Genomic DNA, 20,372 nt, shown 5'->3' with positions numbered 1-20,372 from the left:
TCCCATTAGAAGTGCTGACCTAAGCCCTGCAGCAGTGCAGCTTCCAAGTCTCATTCACACAATCTCTCACTCGTTCTCCACTGGTATTGCTCAGCATAGAATCTTTAAATCCATCAGACAAAAAAAGAAGAAAAAAAACAACAGTCCAGACTCACGGTACGATTTGGACTAATAAACTATGGTAACTGGAAGTGTGATGCTATACTAGTCAAATTTTGTGCTATTTTTATTTAATTTTTTTCGTTTTACAGTGTTTCACCTTTAATTTAATCATGCTCTCTAGGAACACCTTATTTGGGTGGTCGTGCCGTGTATTATATCTTGAATATGCTTGAATATGAAGATTCATGAAACTGGACATATGGCTTTTGATCACTTTTTCCTGTTAGTTTGACCAGGTGAAGGCCAGGGTAACTGTGTTCTGGCTCCTGCAAGCTGACACACAGGAAGATTAGATTTACATTTTCATACAGTGTTTTTACACTTTTACAACCACAGAGCTGGTTAAGTGTTTTTTTTCAGCACCAGGGCACCTCTGGGGACTTAATCCTAACTGACCTTGAAGCATCTGTGTCAGCTGTAGACAGGAGCGTTTCTAGATATTGGGGAAAAAAAATCGGGCTAAGTTTACCTGGGGGTACAGTTTTATTTATTTTTTTAAGGGAGCATCGGGGTAAAATAATCAGGGCTTAAAATGATGCCCATGTCTATAGATAAGAAGCATAATTCACATTGTCAGTTGATTTAGGAAAAACAAAAGAATTATTAAAAGCTGTTGATTAGTAGCAGAAAGTGACAGAAAGTGGGAGAAGCAATATTTTCACTTAAAGGTTGAATTTCAACAGTTTCAATTGCAAAAGTCATATAGACCCTGTACTAGATAAGTAAACAGAAGAGAGACGGCTGATGTATGGATGAATTACACATTATTTTTTAACCATATAATTAAAGACATTCCACACCAACAAATTACATCTTACCAGCACTTCAAAAGGTTAGACGGATAATACTGTGATGTGCCTTAGGCTGTCTAAATCTCTCCCATTTGAGAAAAAGAAAAATTTATTGGCAGTTAATCAATACCTGTGACTTAACTCCTTAAAAGTCTCTTTGCTAAGTAACATTGCTTTAGTCTGAATAGATGGATTATGTTGTCTCTTGCTGGAAAAGTTTTTGCTGCAGTATTTACAATAACTACCACTTTATTAGGAGGACTTTTATAATACTGGGTAGGACCAACGGTGTAGTGGTTAAAAACAAAAAAAGGTGGGTAAACTATACATGTCTGTGGACACACCTTTACATGCCAATATAACAGCTGGATGAGCTACCTAAGATCCAAGCTGGACTGCACTACCACTGAAACCAAATCATAATCACCTTTAGCTGACCAAGCCGTAGCATGATCCTACGCAGTTGCACAGTCACACTCCCTTTGCCTACTTTTATAGTTGTACTTGCACACTTGGCATCACTGCAATGATTGTAATGAAAACACTGCTTTTTTAATCTAAAACTGGGCCAATGCTATAATTGAATATTCAACGAATATTGAATGTTTTGGATATTGATAGAAGCACATGTTGTTTTTTACGTACAGATGGAGCTGTTTTAAGGCTACATTAAAATTTCGTCATGTAAGCTGGCACATTGTGTGCCTTCACTGCGCTGCTGACCTCCAGCTCTTCCTGTTTCTCTTCCTGTTTGTTTGCCTCCTTCTCAATGAGTGCATTCAGTGTGGAAATGCAGAAGTTTGTGTCCAGCCAGCACAAATAGAAATACATTTGCAGTGATTCAGATAGGTTGCCTGTTTAATGTTACGTCTATTAGCCAGCTCACTAGTTTCGCAATGTTGCAAATCGCATAAACCTGTAGGCTTCAGTACTCAATGATAACTAATGTTACCCCGTTAACTAAAAAATAAAGAAAAACCTGGCCTATTTACCATTTTCAAACTTTATCTGTGATTTTCTTGGATGACTTTGCAATTCTTGTGAAATGTCTGATGTCCATTGCTCCGGCAAGCACACTGCAGGATCTGTCATTGATTTGATTGCTCATAAGTACTGACTATGTTGTTAAGGAATGAAGAGGGAGGAAGAGGGAGGGAGAGGGAGGGAGCGTGTGCCAGTGTGCTGAAAGGGTGAGTATGGTATGCAGTTGTAGGGTAAGGCAGTGAACAATGCAATATATTTTTGACTCAAATTTTTAAAATTACATTATGATAAGAGAGTAAATGATCATAAAAAGGTGTGTAAACAGCGTTTAGGTGCATTTACCCTTCACTATACCCCTGGGTAGCCCCCCCCCTTCAAACTCAGAAATATTCCTTATTGGTTGTAGTCCACTTTAACATGGTTGCATCACGTGCAGATGTGTAGCTGCACATTCATGCTGCTAATCTCCCATTCCACTTTATCCAGACGGTGTTCTGTTTTATTTAGTGGCTTTCCCATTATCCTAATCAGTAGCCTGATCATCATTTTTAAAATATATATTTGTTATTTTGGGGATAATAGTGCAACTTCGGGAATGGACTTGATAATCACCTTGATAATCCACCTTTATGTAGCTCAAGGTATGACGTGGAAATCATGTGATTTCCGGCCCCACAGCGGAGGTCCCCCTAGGGGAGTCGCCCAGTGCTCTGCAGCCAGACCCTTCTCATCAAGGTTGGATTCATCTCAGGAAGCTGGAGCCAGGTGTGGACTATTGCACTGTAGTTAAAGAACACAGACACGGGTACAGCGGTACAACATAAAGCTAGTACATGCATCATCTTCTTTCGCAATGTTATATATGATTAGCTTTTTCTTGTGATTGGTGTCATTTCTGTCCTTTAGTTATTCTGTCTCATTTACTCATTTGTTCACTGCATTGTTTTTCTGTTCACCCAGTGTCTCTTTTGTAGCTTTTTGGCTCCAGATCTACACAGGCAGCGGCATCTGCCAAAACATTGATGAGTACTCGGACTTCGTCCCCCACCCAGTTCATCTGCGGCTCTATTGTTTAATTCTTATTATTCGTTTCCAGGAAACACAGAAACCCAAGTCACAAAGCAGGGGACACACATATAGATACTGCAGGCTATTTCAAGACACAAATTAACCTGAATCATATGTCTGAAAATTTGAAAAAATAAATAAACAAACAGGAGTAGCTGGAAGACACCTGGAAACATATATTCCATCCATTCTCCATACCCCTTTGTCCCAAGCAGGGTCACGGGAGTGCAGAGCATATCCCGTGCACTTTGCAGACACTTCTATCCAACATGGCATATAATTGAGAAACCAGGGTCAGTCAGTCCCTGGAGTAAATGGGGATTAAGAGCCTCGCTCAGGGGTCTGATGGTGAAATCGGTCCGTCTGCCAGAGGATTTGAACTGGTGACCTTCCAATCACAGGCACATCATACTAACCTACAAAAAAAAGATTGCTTTGCAAAACATGTCATGGGGGGGCATACTGATCATTGTTTGTCATTTCATTATGCATGCTTTCACAACAAGCACAAATCTTTCATAGGGATGGGATCTGAACCCATGCAGGCAGATCATAACAGGTCAGCAGTTCATCTCATTAACCACTTGGCCACCGCATCATATATACTGTACAGCATGTGCACTTTGCTCATTTATATTATACGTATTCAGCAAATGTTTTCATCCAAAAGGGTTTTTTTTTGAGGAAGCAGGGTCAGTCATTCCCTGAAGTGGCTGGGGGGTTAAGGGCCTTGCTCAGGGACGCAGTGATGTGACTGTTTAGTTTTTCAGGTTATTTTTTGGTAAACACTGGGGCTGCCTGCAGGGCTGCTTTGAGCAAATAAAAGGCAGAATAGACAGCTTCTAAGCTTATTCTGCCAACTCTGGGATTTGAACCATCCACCTTCTGATCAGAGGTATTGCATGCTAATCCACTGAGCCACACACCACCTCTGGCAAAGGTAGAAACAAGCCTTTGTCAAACTTGTTAGAAGCGAAATTCAAATTTAGCTTTAAAAGACTAAAAATGCTACAAATGTATCTACATGGTGTACAGTATGTGTGCTCTATTTGTGTGGCTAATGCATGACAGGGTGCATCAAATGAAGAGAGTGAGGTGCAGTGTCAGATATTCCTGCAGTATCACACAGTGAGCACACAGGTGCCAGTGCAGCGGCCTCTTTCGTTATTCGTTATTAGCGGACTGCTAACACTCAGCCAAAAATATTGTTACACATAATTCATGACGCAAAAAAGACTGAAACTGATTTTAAAATGTGGCCCTGGAGACATTAGGAGCGCCGGCTACCTGCTCAGTTGGCTCTTGCAGATTCACTCAACTGCAGCTTGTAAGCAGTGGGTGTGACAGTGAAATGCTCTAACCTGCCACTTTAATTTCAACACGCTCAGAAGCCGTTTTTTCCACCCATTCAAACCCTGCAGGCAGCCCTAGTATTTACCAACGAATGGCCAGAAAAACTAAACAATCAAATAATCAAGTAGATTCCAATAACGATTTCTCTGAGAATTGCAGCATACCTGCATGCGCACACTGTATACTCACCAAAGTATATGGGAGATTTCACATGTATGGAGGCCAAGTCATCATCAGTGAGCTCTCATTAACACACCTACTAAGTGTTTTACTTGTTTGTTAATAACATAATGTAATGGACAGGATGAGATTTAGGTTCATCGCGATTACCTCGTATTACTTTTACAGTGTTGCATATGGTTTATTTCCCTGAACAGGTGTGCCCTCTTCTGGTGAAAGTTGGTCACAGCAGTTCTTTACTTACTCTGTACAGGGTTACTTTTATATATTTTATATATCTTACATATTTATAGCATATAATAGTAAAAAGCACTGACTATATATATATATATATATATACACACACACACACACACACACACACACACAGTGTTAGAAAAAAACATCTTGACCAGCATATTTTTTTAGTTTTTGACATCCATGCATGATGTGAAATATTTCGTTGTCAGGCAGCTGTAATCCATCTTTGTAATCATTTATACATGCACAGTGGTCTAAGTGAAATTGCCTTTACATTGCTTTCTAAAATGATTGTAAATACCCGCAAGTGAAACATGTAGATCCATCAATAATTAGGTCCTAGACAGTATAGTGGAGGACATGATGAGTATATATGTCAGCTGAGATGTATATCAGTCCCACAGATACTTCAGAGCATTGGGTTTTCATTACTTTAGCTTTCATATTCAAAATGGTCAGTTTCTTAAGTTTTTAATTATTCAGCATTTTTTTCCCCATTCAGTTTTTAAAGGAAGCTTGCTTTCCATTTGATTTAAATCCAAGTTTTTCATATTCCACATGCATTTAATTAAATAAAAAATATATATGAGTAATATACTGTATTGCTTTAATAATAAACTGTCTGACACTTTATTTTTTACCAAATTCATGGTGCTGGACTTTTCAAATAAGTTTAATTAATAAATACATTCATTTTGAATGAGTTTTTCTTGGTGTTAATGAATTTTGAACAGAAAATATCAGAAATAAAAAATGTATCTTCATCCCTAGGTACTATACTGTTATTTAATTGAAAATTTAAAGTGTACTGGCTAAGTCATATGTAACAAAATGTGGTCTGGAGAAGGTAATTCTTGTTAGTTTCTGAAAATTAATATCTCAGTCATTTTCGTTTCAGGTTAGTGTGGAGATGTCATGTTTTTTTTTCCTGTCATTCTTTCAAGTCAGTGTTTCATCATTCAGCTCCAGGAGGTTTCAGCGAAGATACCAATCACTGCGTCAGGCAAAACGGGAGAGGAGGCACAAACGCACAAATACACCCAACAGTCATTTGGGCAACACTATTTTCAAATAGCTAAGTAAATTAAAGGCTTTATTTCATTAGAGGTTTCTGAATTTGATTTGATCTAGTATCAGATGTTCACTGAGTCACACCAGTCCATAAAACCACAGTGTGTGATATTCTCACTCTGGGTCTGGAATATCTGTACAGATTTAGGGCACTTCCCACCAAAACAAACACCCACATACACCAATCAGTCATAACATTAAAACCAATGACAAGTGAAATGAGAAATACTGAATAGCTCGTTACAATGGACAGCCAGGTGTGTGAATGTTCTTTACAGGGGAAAGACACCAGGACGCTCTACAGTAGTTTTGAACTCAAGTCCTGGGGGGTCAGAGCCCTGTGTAGCTTAGTTCCACCACAAATGATTCAGCTGAAGAGCTGTGTGGTAATTAGCACGAGGAGATGAATCAGGTGTGTTAAATGAGGGGGAACCTAAAAATGTGCAGGGCTCTGGCCCCCCAGGACAGGAGTTTGACACCCCTGCTTTACAGGATGAAAGCAAACTGGCAGGGGCAGTGTGATGCTCTGGGCAATATTCTGCCCAGAACATCCATGCATCCATCCATTTTCTGAAACCACTTGTCCTATTCAGGGTCACAGGTGGTCCGGAGCCTCTCCCGGAGGTTACGGGCACAAGGCAGGGAACAACCCAGGATGGGGCACCAACCCATGGCAGGGCACACTCACACATCATTCACTCACACACCATTCACTCACACATCATTCACTCACACACCATTCGCACTTACAGATAATTCAGTAACTCCAGTTAACCTCAGAATGTTTTTGTCATGGATCCAGGCGGGTTTGGAGCGGGGACGAGGCATGATGCAGGCAGAAAAGGTGGACGACCCACTAGCAGCTCACGGGACAAATGGGGATTTATTAAACAAAACAGAAAACACTAAGAACACTACAAAAAAAACAAACAAAAGGATCACAAGGGGTTAAAAACTAAAGGGGATAAACAAAGACTAAATTTACAAAAGGGTCCAGGTAGGCAACAAACACAAACCATCACAAACAAGGAACCACTAGGGACTAAAACTCAGACAGGAACTTAAATACAAAAATTGAACAGGGTAATGACTAGCAGGAGTGAAACACACAATTAACTAATCGGGGAAGGTGCAGGACAACGAGCAATCAGGAAAACACACAAGGGCAGACACAAGAATGGGCAACTGGTGAAACTAATTAACTCAGGGAACTGAACAGGGAAACTAGGAACTAACCAAGGAAACAGGGAAACAAACTATCACTGGGGAATAACAGACTGGTAGAAACACAAGCATGGGCACAAAGAATTTAACCAAAACCAAATACAAATCAGAAGACACAGAAACTATAAAAACTCATACAATGAAACACTAGGGAACAAAATCTACAAAAACAGAGGAGGCAGGATTCGAACAGGGGAGCAAGGGAAGACACAAAGTCTATATGTTTGGTGGAAACCAATGTTTGTATCAACAAACAAGGGCACAACTTCTTATTCTAGAAGCAAATAACTCTGAAGTGATGTTTATACAAGGGACACAGATATTAATGACACCATACCGATGTCTGTATGAAAACATTACACCATTATAGTAAGACATGTGCTGCTCCGGGATGGTTTGTCACAGTGTGGTTGCTGCAGCACAGATCTCTTTTTCTGGAGTGCTCTTCCAGGGACTGTGTAGGTGGGACACAATCAGGTAAAAAGGGGGCACAGACATATGTAGATCTAGAATAGAATAGAATAGAATAGAGTTTCCAAAAAGGTTTCAGGTTACTGGGATGGGGGCTGTACTGGCTGTCAGAGTATTTTTACCATTGCTGGGATGTTTTCCTTGGAAACCACCACTGTTCTACCTGCTCCACAGAAGACAAGGACATAGGTACTGGCAGCCAGGCTACGCTGAGCAGTGATGGAGGACCCTCTGTCACTTCAGGGTATGCCACAAACACTAATCAGAGCAGGCTGGGGGCTCATTCCTTAAGGACAGGAGTGAAAGGGCCCTTGCAAGTGAATTATAATTTGCTCAGGTGTTCACCTACGCTGAGGATAAATTAAAATTACGGTTAAAACTATGACACACATGACTCATTGTATGTTTCATATTACAATATAGGATGAAATGCTATCCATACTTGTGAATCATCCTTTTTTCAGAGTAATTCCTGTCAAGGGACTGTCAGGGAGGGAGGGGCATGTTCTACGCAGGGGGAGTCAGGTGATGAAATTCTTCTACACTGATTGGTTGCTCCTGCTAACTGTAAATTTCTATATATCACTGTTTTCTTTTGTTTCACACTTTGTAACCTGGGTGTCTACATTCATCCCAGCCCTGGACCTGTAATTTCCACTTATTAATCACACTGGTCAGTGGAATATCCATCCCATATCCCAGTTTCTTTTCCTGATCCTACCTAATGAACATGTAAACTCCCCAGTACACCAGCTCATCATACATCTTTCCCACCCCAATTCCCCTCTCACACGTTCCCGCGACTCCCCCACAGGAATATATCTGTATGCCTCTGCGTTTGGTTTTGCAGCCCAGTTGCAGCATGGTGGCAGTGTTTCTCCATAACAAGCGGGCTTCTCCTCGCTGCATCAGAAGGGCTGTTTGTGGCCTTCAGCTTTGAAATCACATCACTGCTGAAGTGTAAACTGGGACCGTATACAGCCAATGGCCTCTGCAAAATTTTTCTCTCATTTAAAAGCTGTTACATGTTCTATAAAATTTTGCTGCATTACAAATGAATACCTCATATGCTTGCATTATAAAGAATAAATCCAATGCCAACCCTTAGTATTGGAGCTGCAGGCCAGTTTAACATAATTTCACTGGGCAAAGTTCAACTTACAAACACAGAAATTTAATTCATAGACAAACCATGGCCAGTCACCTCCCTACCCCCCACCCCACCAAAAAACGGGATTTTGTATACTACAATGGAATGAATGGACTACGTTTTTCATTTTGCATTGGACCTGTGGACCAGCTAGACCAGACTTGGAAGATCAGGGAGATTGACAACCTTGAGGGTGTTACAAAGGGTGTAAAGGGTTTATAACGGCCCATCAAACTGAAAAGAGAAACGGACACAGTGAATGTCAGTCTTGTCATTAAGGATGAACTTTGTGCATCACTATACACCAGAGCAGAGACCGACTTAAATGCCACGATCTGAAGCTAATGGTGGAACTAGTTATGTTCAGCGTAACGCCTGGAGATCATTATTATTGCCTTTTGTCAAATTCCCACTGACTGATGTGCTTCTCCATGAGGTGCTATTTTGAAAACCCACTGTTGATCGCCATCTGCATTTGCAGCTATGCAGGGGGACACTGCTGGTATCCTAGGCAGTTCCCTGCTGAATTACAATGGCTGTTTCATGTGTGAGTCGTGTGTTTTCACCAGCGGAGGTGTGAATCAATTCTCCACTGACCTCACTGAATAATAATCCTCCAGGCTGACGCATGACTCTCAGTATCCTGTGCAAAATCTAAACACATAGCGCAGACTAACCTAAAAGGTTAGCGGGGCTCGAGAGAGAAAGGGGTGGGAGAATCTGAGCGGCTCTGGGAAAATGATCCTTCCATCTTTCTCCTCACTCTCTGCGTAATTATCACAGATGGGAAACCTGTCTGGAGAATGAGAAAAACTCACAGTAGTAGCCTTCAGCGAAGAAGAAGAAGGAACGCGCGGCACACGGGGGGCTTGGGTGGATCCATCTGTATGGGGGGACAGGACATATCAGAGGCTGAAATAAGGGGTTGGAAGCAACCAAACGAACAAAAGTAGCTTTCAGCTTTAACTTTAAAAGCAATAAAAGGCCAAAGGAAGTCATTTCATTATAAGAAGCGAATAACTCCCACGGGCAATAAACCCAATCATAGAACTTTGTTCCTTTTTTTTTTTTTCCTTCTCTCATACAGCCTTAAATAACCTATAAACTTTGCATCATGCTAGTTTATTTCTCCAGTGGTAATTTCAGGAGAATTTATTTTGCTAAGAGTGATACTTGTGTTAATACTGCACCCCCTGATGTATCCAGACCCCAACTCGCTTGACAAGAGTGGCTTGCAGGCTATTAGATTTCTTTTATTTCTTCTTATAGTTCAAATGAATGACTGTACTTGCACCGCGTGGTCTATAACAGTTTAGTAGTTTACTGATATTAATGTTCGGTCATCCATCATGGTAAATAACATTTTACAGTTTTTTAGTGCTTTATTACTTCTAACTGCCTTTACTCAAAAATGCTGGTAGGGTTCCCTGTGAAGTCAGTTTCTGCATTGAACCACAGTGTAAGGAAAGGGAAGATTGTAAAACTCGTGGTCCCATCTTCGGTACTCTCTATCCAGGTCGAAGACTGAAATGTTGCAGAAAGATCCGGCCTTCACATGTGGTTAGATTTTGCATGTCATTATTCATTATTTACAGGTGGATGCTATGCGATCTTTGCTATGGCTGCTCCCGTGTTCTCTTTTGCTATAGAGAAGTCAATCATTCATCTTTTTATATCAAACAAAATTACCTAACAAGGTATGATCAAAGGCAAAACACAACAAAGGGTGCTCTTCAGTCATTGTAAGGTCCTTCTGAACTTCTTATATTTCTGCTTCTATATTGAAATGGACCAACCCTTCCGAATATTAAATATTTTGTGTTACATGTTGTCATTTTTGCTCAGTGGTGATCGTCTCCCACCTCGTGGGTTATGGGAATTACAGTCTGCTACCACATATGAAACCAAATTGCTTCCATCTGAGAGCACTTAAAGGCAAAGGCAGTATTACCCTTTAAATGTAATGATACTTTAAGTGCCCCCACTTGAAGCCAACCAAGAACTTCCAATATATGTTCTATTAATGAACGGTACAGTAAAATCTGGGTTCCTTGGATATAACATAATTAAATTCCAACCTAGCAGGAAGCAGGAACCCACATGAAAGGACATGGGCTTCTAAGTAGTTATACATTCCTTCCACAAGGTGTCCTGCTGCTGTAATTTGTTTAACCCAAAGTGGTCCAGTAAAACATCCAGCTGTTATAAATGATCCCAATTAGCAGAGGTTCCTTTCAGTAAAAATGTTTGCTAAGCAACTATATGGTTAGTTAGAGGATGATGCTGGGAAAACTTGCATCTCTTTCATTACAAAATTATTGTGTCATTTTCGCAAAACCAGAGCAGAGTGCTTAACTTTTCTCATATACAGCAGGAGACACCCCCCTGCTTTTAATTTTTTCACCTGGGGAAACCCATGCTGTTCTTTACATTTCAATGGGACTCCTCAAGTCCTTGTACACATAAGAAGAGTTTGCACATTTGCTTTACTTACTAGATAAACTTCTACTCTTCCAACAATATGTTTATTTGACTTTAGCACATCATGAACCCAAACATTCCAGCAGCTAACAAAGACATATTCACCATTATATCCCGCACCTACACAGATTCCCAGCACACTTAAACCACCGTGGATGAGAGTGAGAGGTGCGCGGCGTGGATGAGAGTGAGAGGCGCGGCGTGGATGAGAGTGAGAGGCGCGTGGCGTGGATGAGAGTACAAAGTCACAGCGATAAAGCGCTATTTGCATTCTTCTGTTTGTTGTGTCGTTTTCCTCCCATGGTTCATAACGCCTTGGTTGGCCCGCAGATAAACCTGGAGTTTGCATTTCATTCAGTCTGCTGTGTTCTCTACTGCTCAGCAGTAAATAATTATTACCCAGGGGCAGGGAACAAATAACTGCTGTCATATGGCTGTGAGCACCTACCAGCATAAACAAGGATTAAGAGCCATAACAGTTTCTCGCTATGTCCTTGTGTCGTTTATGCAATATTGTAGAGATCAATATGAGGATAAAAGACAATTTCCTGCTGAAATGTGACTTTGCATAGGACATTGTTCAAATTACTAAAAATAAAAACACTTTTACAAGGCAGATAATGGTTCCATGTTTGCTTTTCCAACATTTTTTTGGTTTGGTTTAGTTTATAGTTATTTGAGTATGTATGCTTGGGCTTAATGGTTGATAATAACCATGACAATATGGAAGCAAAATGATCTCTGTCCTGAAAAATTATCCCCGTTTCTAATATTTTCATAATTAGAATCTACTGTAAAACTGTCCATCTATTTAGGATTATAATAGAGAGCATGATGAATGTTTGCCTATTGCAGTATGAACATCTCCACTATGCATCATCTGTGGAACACTGAGAGGTTGCTTTCCATGTACCTCATTCTAGTAGCTGAAACTAGACAGAAATATGTGTACCTTCGCTCCTGACATAACGATAAAATGTATATATATTTTGGCCACAATTTACAAAGTTGTTCCCACGATGTATTAAATTGTGGGGATGTTTCACTAACTTGTTCCCTCGCTTTAGTTACGTTGTGGCCACATTTTACTTATTCATTTTCTCGTTTTAGACAAATGGTAGCAATGTTTTATTAATTTTATTCATTCTTTCCCATAATATATTTAAATATGGTCATATTTTACTACATAGCCTGTTTACGATAAAATTATATACACATGTTGTGGCCGTGTTTTACTAATTCAGTCCCACAATATATTAAATCGTGGACATGTTTTACTAACTCATTACGTTCTTTTAGTTAAATTGTGGCCAAATTTTACTAATTTGTTCCCTCGTTTCAGTTAAATTGTGGCCACGATTTATTCATTTGTTCCCATGATGTATTAAAACATGGCCACGATATACATAATTTTTATCGTTGTGTCATGAGTGGGGCTTAGTAGAAAAAAAGCAATAATCAAGAAACAAATGAAGATAATGCTTCTTTCTGTGTAGTCATATAAACCTAGACAATTTTTTACCCATCGTTGGTATATGAACTTATGTTCAGGTGAATAAATTTAAACATGGCATCTATATTTAAGTCATATTCATACATTTTCATGATGCTTTTGATAAGGCAGGAATACAGAAATTGCATTCATTTTAGTAACAGATGGTGTAGTGAGTGAGTAGAGAGGTTCTTCCTCCTAGTACCTGGAAGCCTTATTCCTGTATACTGAATCTGAGGTCTGTCAGATACTCTCACAATTCAGCGGAGTCAGATGAAGATATATCCCAGTCCAAACTTTTCTGAGAACTCTGCACAATTATACTATAAAATCCAAATGTATCATTAATAACTGTCAAAATACACATTGTCTTCTGTAAGAAGCAATTCAGCTTCTTCTATCATCTTCTAACCTTTTTTCCAAAAATACTGGGAAACTATGTAAATAAAAATAAAATGCAATGATTTACAAATCATATAAACCCATATTTAATTGAAAATAGTACAAAGACAACATATGAAATGTTGAAACAGAGAAATGCTATTGTTTTATGAAATTTGTTGCATTTTTCATTTCATGATACATGAAATGTGTTCAGTGGGTGACAGGTATGGACTGCAGGCAGGCCAGTCGAACACCTGGACTCTTCTGAAATGGAGCCATGCTGTTGTAATATGCGCAAAATGTCGTTTGTTGAAACCTGGCTGAGGTCTTCTCTGAAAAAGACCTGGATGACACGGTGCCCATGATTTCCAAAAACAATCAGATGATTTGTCAGACCACAGGACACTTTCCCACATTACGTACCACAGTCCATCTTAAATGAGCTCGGGCCCAGAGAAGTCGGCGGCATTTCTGGATCATGGTTAGATATCAGAGCATGTGAGCGGAGCGTGAGCGAGGAGCGGAGCGGGCGGAATTTGGTCAGAGCGCGGAGCGGGTTTTCTAATTAAAGCTGGAGCGGTCGCTTTGTCTCGCTCCAATTTCGCTCCGATACCGCTCACGCTACAATTCTGAGGCGTGCCCAAATCTACCCAGAATTCATCTGTACAATTATGAAGACTGTTACACAAATTGGCCGAGATGGAATTCGCTAAGTATTTCACAAAGGAAACTGATAAATCATACAAGTGTACTATTCTTATCAAACGTATAGATGACAAGAATGTACAGCAAGAACAACAATTTGGTGAAACTGTTTCAGTGAGTAAAGATTCACTTTGGAATCACTTTTCTCAGAAACATGAGTGTGCTACGCGAACAAGCGGAAGCCAGAGTAAAACGCGTGCAAGTTTTATATGGTTGTAGCATATCAAGTCTATAAAGTAAATTAAAGTATAAAAGACTATAAAGTAAATATTGGTAATCAAATAAATTCGTTTTGTCATTCAAAGTAGGTCTAATAAGATTTTTTTTTAATTTCACGTAACGTAAAATTTTATTTTAGAGACGTGCTGCATCAACAGAAAAAATTGAGGAATTTAAAACGTGTCTGTATATTCTTTACGCTATTAAACCCACTGATTCCTTTATTTTTAAGCCTATTTTTGTGTGGAATGCCATTTCCAAACCTGTCCGTTGTTGCCGATTGGTTGCTTAAAAATAAATATTTTCTGTTCTGACTGGCAATATGTTGCCGTTGCTCATATTTCTTTATGACATAAGGCTTCGGTTTAAGGTGACATTTGTTAGGCATGCAGATTATTTGTTCCTCTTTTAAATTGGAGCGAGCGTGGAGCGATTTGACTGGAGCGGGAGGACATTTTAGTGGAGCGAGGAGCGGTGTTGAGCGGAGCGGCTTAGTGCGAATTAGAGCGGAGGAGCGGGCGGAGCCAACAGCCTCGTGAGCGAGGAGCGGAAATTCTCACCGCTCCGCTCCGCTCACATGCTCTGTTAGATATGGTTTCTTGTTTGCATGGTACAGTTTGTCCTGCATTTGTGGATACAGTGACAAACTGTTTTCACAGACAATGGTTCTTGTAAGTGTTCCTGAGCCCATGCAGTAATTTCAATAGAATTGTGTCTGTTTTTAATGCAGTGCCGCCTGAGGACCAAAAGATCATAGTTATCCAATATTGGTTTTCAGCCTTGTCCATGGTATATAGAGATTTCTCCATATTTTCTTATTCATTTAATGATATTATGTACTGTAGATCATGAAATTCCCAAATTCTTTGCAATATTACATTGAGGAAAATTATTCTTAAATTGTTGAACTATTTGCCCATGCAATCTCTCACAAAGTGATGAACCTCTCCCCATCTTCACTGCCCAGAGACCCTGCCTCTTCAGCAGGCTCTTTTTATACCCAGTCCTCTTTTCTGACCTGTTGCCGATTAACCTAACTAGTTGAGAGATATTGAAACAGGTATTTTGTTGTAGTATTATACAGCTTTTTTACTTGCCCCTGTCCCAAATCTTTTGAAACCTATTCCTGGCATCCAATTCAAACTGATCATATATTTGTCATAAAACAATAACACTTTTCAGTTTTGACATTTGATATGTTGTCTTCGTTCTATTCTCAACTAAATATGAGTTTAAATGATTTCAAATCATTGCATTCTGTTTTTATTTACTTTTTACAAAGCATCCCGACATTTTTGGAAACGGGGTTGTAGAACAGCGATCAGCTGAGCCTGCAGAATTTTACAAGTTATTTTAAAATAACCATAGTTCTGGTCCTTTCCAAATACCCCAACATCCTCTTCTGGTCTCTCAAGTTTAGGGCGTAGATGCTATCATGAATATCTAAAGATGCCTACAAAAATGATTACATGGAAAGACGCACACAGCCTGTTATGGTGACAGATCCAGTATCTAGCATTGTGGAGTAAATGGCAAGACTCTGTTCATCCCCGCACCTGTGCTTAACCAACCTCATCTGATTCTGCCATTTACTCCAGATGCATATGCTTCAGAAGTGGTGGTGAAGCAGGTCCTATCCCAATGAAATGGTAACCCCCCCCCCCCCCCCCCAAGCTCTTCCCCTGTAATGGCATCATAGGCTAGTCATAAATCTCCAGATCTTAATTGAATGAGAGACTGAATGATAATAGCGCATGGCTACATTCTGTTGTAAAACTAGCCCATTGCTCAGTTCAGTGGACCCCTATATGTCTTACAGCCCTTGGCTGGAGAATAGGAGGTCTGAGCTGGCCTGCTCAGGGTTATTGCAATGTGACGCTCATCAGGACCAGCAGCATGCTGTTATATTAATTATACTCATGCCATTGGAACTAAATCAACTTAAATTATTTACTTTTAATTGGACAAAAGCCGAATTGCATGCACAATAAAAGCTGTGTGATGCATCCCATTCAGGACCAATGAGAATTTAACGCTGTCATGGGTTTTTGAAACCAGGCAAAAATGCTAGAATTGTTTCTTCAGTTCCTCTTGGTTGATGACACTGGTTTGCTCATAATAAATTCCTGGCTTCTCCAGCTTTTACTCATTTCACTTCCCATTCAGTTGGTTTTCTGCTATGGTGCTTAAGGATTATGTTTCATCTAAATTATTTTATTTCAGATTTCAATTTAAATGTTTTCTAAGATTGATGTTCTAAATTATTTAAATATATAACTTTATGAAATGTCATTCAGGGTATCAGCACTTTCCATTCCATTTGTTAAGTCTAACTGACATGTACGCGGTAATTTGGTAGACCTTTACTTTTGGATTGTTTTGCAATTTTCATGCTGGTTTTAATTTCATTCATTTAACTGTAATTATATAGCAGCACAAACTATAAAACATGATAATAATAATAATACATATTAATCCCTGAAATTGCTAATAAGGCAGAAAGATAGCACTGTTATCATAATGAGCAGAAATAAGCACTCAAAACTTGCTAAACAAACACAAAACCACAGGAGATGAAAATCCTGTAAAGATGCTAAAATTAAAGAAAATAACAATGTTATATCTGGGGCCAGACAACAAGAGAATTTTTAGGGAAAAAAACTGAAGGAAAATGGAAACTGCTATCTACAAGATATCGTCGTCACCTGAGAGATGTTGAGTACATTTAGTTATAATGATAGATGTTCACCAGGAAGAGCGAAGACCTTAAGCCTGATTGCTCCAGGGATTGGCTGATCCTGCTTTATACTGCTTTGGATGAAGGTGCCTGCTAAATAAATAAGAATGTAAAAAATATTCTTCCTGTATTTCTGTTGTTGCTTTCCAATGGCTCTAAGACTTAAGGTGCAGGTGAAGTCTGACTGTGGAGTGTGAGCCCTGCGATGGATGGACCTCCTATCCAGGCTGGCTGCCGCTTTGTGTCATGGGCTATGTCACGCTGCATGGGATAAGCGGTTATGGAAAATAGATTGTAGGATAGATAACTGACTCCTATGAATGTTCCATTTAACTACATGGATTTATTTTTGTCTTTATAAGACATAAGTTCAATAAGTTCAGTAGTTTTTCAATACATCACACAGGTCATGTAAATGATCCATGGAATTGACGCATACTGTACTGTATGTCATGTTTCTCAATAGCATTTTATCACCATATCCAAAATTGCCCTTTGGGCTCCCTAGAACACCAATAACTTTGAGGTATTTATAGATGTTTCACAGTGGAGTACTTCACAGTTAAAATCTGGCAACTAAATGTAAATGCTATTTACATTTAGTCTAGCAACTAAATGTAAATAGCAATTTCTTTGCCAAAGAGTTCTCAGAATGATGGTTCTGTCGTTCAGAGGACAGCAAGGAAGCTATAAGTACAGTAGGTGTCCTGGACTCTACGCCAACCCATCGCAAGGCACTTTCACACACAGTTCACTCACACCTGCATGCCTGTGGGTGAATTGATTATTCCAATTAACTTTAGCATGTTTTTGGACTGAGGGCAGAAACTGGAGTACTGTGTGGAAACCCCATGATGATATGGGGAGAACTCGCAAACTCCACACATGGAGCCATGCCAGAAACTTGAGCCCAGGTCCCAGACGTGCGAGACAACAGTACTAACCATTGCACTACCATGCCTCCCTCTATCTCCATAATATTAAATGTATGTTGTAGCTTTCTCTTTTAATCCTATAAAATAATTAATTGTGTATACTGTCACAACAGTATGGCATGGTGCAGGCAGGAAAAGGTGACAATCCACTGACAGTGGCTCACAAGACAACAGGGCTATATTAGGGAACTGAACACTGGAGAAAGCACAGAGTAAAGAACCACAAGGGGTCAAGAGCAGATGGAGAAAACAAAAACTAACTACAAGAAACTGTAGGATAGCACCAGTGGGGAGTCGAAAAAGTCACAGGAACAGAATACCAAACTCACAGTAACTGACCATACACAATGACCAACTGGGGAAATGAATTAAGGCAAGAACTTAAATACACAAACCAGACTGAGCTAACAAGGATGCAGGAGAGAAGTATTAACCTAACAACCAATCAAAACAGAACACAATACAAGCAACAGGTGAAACTAATGAACAGGGAGAAATCACAGAACTAGGGAGGTTAAACTAGAAGACACTAATCAAACACTGGAAATACAAGACTGATACAAAATACAAGTACAAAAAACCAAATCCTAACACAAAGAGTGAACCATGGGAGAACTATGACAGAAAATAAGCACCAGGAAAACCAAAACCTAAAACACTGGAGGAAACAAGTCAAACAAAATCCATAACAGGTGAGGGTGGGATGTACCAGCCTCAAACCCACAACCCCTGGGTTTACAGACTGAACTGCATGCTTAGCCTACTACGCTGTGTGGGGAACACGGGAAGCGCATTAGGGAAGACTGGGAACTAAGGGTAGAGGAAAGGCAGCATGGCCAGCAGTCGCTGCTGGTCAAAGGGTAAAGGACACAGGAGGAAGGATCAGAGGGCACCAACCCTGATGGAATACTACAAGTAACCATTACTGTTACGCAGAAATCATTTAAGTATATATGGTAATATGAAATACAATATACCAAGAATAGCAGGTTTCATTTACTTTTCATACATAATTACAAACAAAATTTCCACAAGAGTTATATAAGCATGGAAAGCAAATAACATTTCTTCTATTTCTTCTAACGGAGCATTGAATCTTGGTCCTTGATCTGCCCGCCCTGCCTGCTGGAGCACACCTGTTTTATGTGATCATCAGAAGGATGCTCGACGGAAAAGCTGTGCTTCTTACGGCACCACAGATGCAGTCGTTCTTGGCAGAGGAAAACGTCCCATAGCAAACAGTTTTGTCATTAATGCTTCATTCCTTTGGACTTTGGTCTTCTCCAGCAGATGTTCATGAAGAAGTCAAAATAATGGCTTTTCTATCTTGCATAATTCAGCCACATCCATCCATCCATCCATCCATCATCAACCGCTTCTCCGGGTTGGGTCGCGGGGGCAGCAGTCTAAGCAGGGAATCCCAGACTTCTCTCTCCCCGGCCACTTCATCCAGCTCCTCCGGGGGAATCTCAAAGCGTTTCCAGGCCAGCCGAGAGACATAGTCTCTCCAGTGTGTCCTGGGTCTTCCCCGGGGCCTCCTCCCAGTGAGACATGCCCGGAACACCTCACCAGGGAGGCGTCCAGGGGGCATGCTGATCAGATTCCCGAGCCACCTTATCCGGGTCCTCTCCATGCGGAGGAGCAGTCCCTCCTGAATGACCGAGCTTCTCACCCTCCTCACTTAAGGGTCCAATACATGCGGCCGCAAATCCGATGACATGACCACAAAGTCAATTGTTGAACTACGGCCTAGGGTGTCCTGTTGCCAAGTGCACATATGGACACCCTTATGTATGTGTCACGGCTACGTCACGCAGCCCAAATGCCACGCTTAAGGAAATGGGGGCAGTTATAAAGCAACACTGCTTTAACCCAATGGGTAGCCTAATCACAAAGCCCCCAGTAACCCTTGAAAGCCTCGACTACGCCACCTGATGTTACAATAGGGCACCAGGACCCTCCAATTTGGTTCAGACTGGTTGTGCTGGTATGAGTCGCTCCACACACACCCCAACACCTGACGGTTTATGTTTTACCAATTTATTTTACTGGGAAATAAAAATACACACTTTTAAAAAGATGCCAGGGCTAGCCAATGGCATACAAGGACATAATAAAACTACATATAAAAGTCCGTTCAGGATCCACTATCGAATCAGCGGGGCCAGGTGATGTCCGTGCAATAAATGGTCCCCACTAGCCCGGTTCTGTCCGCCTGAGCCTAAAAGGGGCGTCTGTGGGCACCACACGTCACACAAACAGGCCGAGCAAAAACAGATTCCGCCAAGGCACGACCCATAATCACCTTATAGGGATACCGAGACTATCACAGCAAAGGCACGCTACCACACACTCACCACCCCCACAGGGCACCGCAATAACAATCGCACACGCGAATCGAAACACCCGTGCACACCCACTACAAAACACCATATCGCGGTATCCACTACAGGGAGAATTGATATCCTAATCTCTAACACCCCTTTACTACGTAACCCTAAGACGGAGCCCAGACCGGGCGCCGACCCAATGTATGGATCTATCCAGGCAAACAAGGTTTCCACTTAACTCACTGCGGGGGGAGTGCCCAGTTACTCTCCCCCGCTCCGGCGTCCAGGCGGCTCCCTTTCCGAAAAAGCACCTCGAGACGCGATCGCTGCGTCCCTTCCGTCCCAGCGCTGTTTTTCTCTCAGGCACCCCTCTCCCGTGTGTCTCCTGGGTGTCT

Source organism: Paramormyrops kingsleyae, chromosome 16, assembly GCF_048594095.1.
Source record: "Paramormyrops kingsleyae isolate MSU_618 chromosome 16, PKINGS_0.4, whole genome shotgun sequence".
Taxonomy (NCBI): Eukaryota; Metazoa; Chordata; class Actinopteri; order Osteoglossiformes; family Mormyridae; genus Paramormyrops; species Paramormyrops kingsleyae.
Note: the sequence above shows the minus strand (reverse complement) of the source record.